This window comes from Gracilinanus agilis, chromosome 1, assembly GCF_016433145.1.
Source record: "Gracilinanus agilis isolate LMUSP501 chromosome 1, AgileGrace, whole genome shotgun sequence".
In the NCBI taxonomy this organism is placed as follows: Eukaryota; Metazoa; Chordata; class Mammalia; order Didelphimorphia; family Didelphidae; genus Gracilinanus; species Gracilinanus agilis.
The window spans coordinates 655,416,046-655,419,928 of NC_058130.1; the positions used below are offsets into that span (position 1 = coordinate 655,416,046).

The 3,883-nt window shown below is 32.8% G+C and overlaps 1 pseudogene; it reads right to left on the reverse strand.

Annotated features, from left to right (window-relative positions):
- Positions 1–2,104: 2,104 nt before the first annotated feature.
- On the reverse strand, positions 2,105–2,747 carry LOC123255284 (annotated as a pseudogene).
- Between the last annotated feature and the right edge of the window lie 1,136 nt (positions 2,748–3,883).

Genomic DNA, 3,883 nt, shown 5'->3' on the forward strand with positions numbered 1-3,883 from the left:
CCTCCAAACCCAAGAAAGAACCCAAAGAAAGATAGCCTTCAACCCTTGTCTTTTCCCCAGCTTTAGTGGTGACCAGTAACTGCCAATTGTCATTCACCAAACAATGTGTTTTTACTCAACTCACACATGCCTTGTGTAGGTTCTCAGTTATCCTGTGTATCCTGTCACTTGTGTGTGTGTGTGTCCTGGTTGAGTTTGTTGCCCTTGTATTATAATGTTAAGGTAGTTACCTATTTCATTAGATACATACATATATTCATACACAGATATATAGATATGGTATGCATATCAAATGTTTATATGTTATATGTGTATATGTGATTCATAATTTGAAAATATTAATTTTCATTTTGGTAATTAGTGTGATTATCTTTGTAAGATCTGAAATTTTAACAATTTGGATATATACTCTACTACCATTAGAGAGCAAAATTCAAGGTACATTACAATGACATCTCATATAATATTAATGAAAAAAAAAGGAAATGAATAGCAAAAAGGTAGCTAGTCCTGCACAAATACTGAAAACTAAGCTACATTCTTTATATCTAAGATTAAATGTCATCTTTTCCCCTTTCCTTACACTGTGTGTATTTTATAATAATGTTAACAGGAACAAAGAAAGTACTATTGTCCTTAATACTTAAAGATAATAACATAAGTAATGGTGCAAATCACATCAATTAAAGATAATCAACTTTGGGGCAGCTAGGTGGCTCAGTGGATAGAGAGTCAAGCCCAGAGATGGGAGGTGTTGGGTTCAAATCTGGCCTCAGACACTTCCTAGCTGTGTGACTTTGGGCAAGTCACTTACCCTCCATTGCCTAGCCCTTACCACTCTTCTGCCTTGGAACCAATATATAGTATTGATTCCAAGATGGAAGGTAAGGGATTAAAAAAAAAAGATATTCAACTTGACAACTAATCTTTTCCCTGTGGCTTAGGATACTACAGTTTATGCCAGAAAAATGGATAAAACTGGTCCTTAATTTCTATTTGTGAGGCTAATGTGTCGTTATTACACTTTTTTTGTCAAAATATATGATTTGAGTTTTTTTTTATTATGTTTTTAAGCAGAAGAGACTCAGTAATGTAGTACACTGATAATATGAACTGCTATTCTGAATGTCAATATACTTTCAGGAAAATTACATTTTAATGTAGAAAGCTATTTTTAAGAAATATTTGTTTTTTAAAATGTTCTTGATTTGTATTTATACTTTCTAAATATATTACATTGAATAATCTTTCTACATTTAATGATTGATGCTATGACTTTTTTTTACCAAAATTATACATATGAGTGTGTGTTTGTGTATGTATATGCATATATATTCAGTTATTTTCTTTTTATTTTGAGGAATTCCACTATATATTGTCAGCAATGGAATTTTTCTCTTGACTTAGAATGTACTATTTGAAATTGCAATTTTGAAATCAACTTGATTAGATACTGATATTTAGTGAGAAGACTAAATATAAATACTTTCTTCAAGGAAATAATGATTATCTTAAAATATCTGAAAGGCTAACATTTGGAAGCCTATTGTTATGTTTGTTCAGTAGGTAGAACTAGCAACCAAGAGTCTAGGTTGAAGTGAAAATGATTTAGAATTAATGTAATGAAAAGGAAGAACAATAACAGCACCTCCCCACTAATTAGAACTGTCCCAAAAGGGGTTAGGACCTTCCTTTTTGTGTGAGTGTAGCTTGAGTTTATTCTCCATTTCTTAGGTTCTCCAAAGTAGTTGCTAGGTGACCATGTGTCAAATATTCTTTTTTTTTTTTTTTACAATTTTATATACAATTTTTTATTTATATTTTAAAATTTAAACTATTTTCTGGGAACACGCTCTGTAGGTTAATGGTGGTTCTTTTTTGTTGTTGTTAGAATAGAACCTATTTAAAAACCTCCAAAAAGTCCCAATTTTTTTTAAAGCAGAAGCCACAAGTTCATTTTGCTTGAAAGCAGCTATATTGTAACATCAAAATTATTTTATACGTTTGGACAGCCTCCCCACCTCTGTCTTTGAAGTCTCTCAGACCTCCTATGTGGAAATTCCAATGAGTTCATTACAACAGAACATTTCAAATTCATAATGATTCAAATCTGAGCAATCTTTTCACAAGACACCCCATATTTATACCTCTTTTCTAATTCCTCAGGATCAAATTCCCACCATGTTTCAGGTTCATGTAACTCCACTCAGTACCCTTTGTCTATAGCTATTTCCACATATGGTTTCATTTCCCAAGCTGTTAGCTATTATTACTAGGCATCTTCCCTGATCAATAGTTTTCTTTGCTCTCCTCTGGCTCCAGTTATGAGCATCACCAATTCGTTTAACATCATATGTGTACCCATTTTGATGCCAAAGTAATCATCAGTGCTGAAGAGAATGCTGCTCTGATTCTGACCAAGCAGAACAGAAGATAGTGTTGTTTTTCCTGATCCAGGCAGATCTCTTAAAAGGATAATTAGTCTCTTTAGCTTTTCCTCATTGAACTGCTGGTTTAAAAGCCTGTCTGTTTTTTTTTTTTTCCATCCGGAATAGAGAAAGGTCTTCCCAAGATTATTCTCTTGTTTCACAGAGACCATTACTCTCTCATCCATCTTGCTTATTGCATCCATTTCTAGAGACCTGTGTGCTACTAGTATTCCCCTCACAATCAGAATATTTGTTAGTCTGATCAAATGTTAGACAATTCCAATTTGTTCCACTATTTACATTATATCCTTTGTACATATAACATAATTTAACATCTTGAGCTTGAAAAACATTTGGTGGTGGAGATGGAGAGGGATGAAATCTTTGAACATTTAAATGATAATTGAACCGAGAAGGAAAAAGTCCATGAAGAACTAAAGAGGATTCCAATGGTTGCCATTCAGGCCTAAAGGAAGGAATTGGATTGTTTAAAAATATAGGTTCTACTTGTCCATTAATTGAATATTCAGTATTCCAAACAACTGGATCATTACCAAACCATTGTTCAATATTAGGAGGTGATTGTATATTACTAAACCAAGTATCTTTGTTTTCTTCATCAGATTTTAAGTTTTCATTATAAAGGCCTTGATAAAATGAACTAAATTGTTCCTGAGGAGTTTTAAATTTCTGACAATTGCCTTTCAAATTTTCTTTTTCACTCTCAAGCTCCTGAATTTCTTTTTAAAATTGATATAACTCATTGCCTATGGCCAGTTAATTAGAAGAAAGGCTCTATTTGTTTTCCAGTCCACCAATGAATTTTTTGTGTGCTGTTTTCTTTTGTCTCATTTATTTTCTTCAGGACTTTTGTAAATAGGTCCTATGAATGCTTTGCTTGTGCTATATTCTACTTCTTCTGCACTAACTGAGATAGATAACTTGTGATTTATTTCCATTCTACTTTAATATTTTCAGAACCAAAAGTATGGTTATTTAGATACTCTGATGATGTTCATAGATTCTACTATAGAATTTGTACCTTGTACCTTCCAAATGAAATGATTCAATATATGACCTATTTTAAAGGATCACATTCCTCAAAGGTTTCAATACATCTCTAGTTTCAGTCTTATTATCCTGAGTTTTTCCTGTTTCTTTGTCATCAAAGATGGATAAAGGTATCCAGTTGTTCTCTGTTTTCTCTTAGGATCTGTGAAAATAATCACTATCATCATGGAATAGAGTATAAGCCTCTTTTGTTGATTTCAGGTTTTTATTGCATATTTCACTTGCTAGCTTTCTTTTTTTTAAACCATGTCCCAAAGACTTAGCATAATTTTCACAATAAGGTATCTGTGATGAAGAGAAAATCAGGCCTGGGAGGTATTGAATCTTGGGGCTGGGAGCCATGGGTCAATCCTGAGGGCTCACTCCATCCACATGTGTCATAT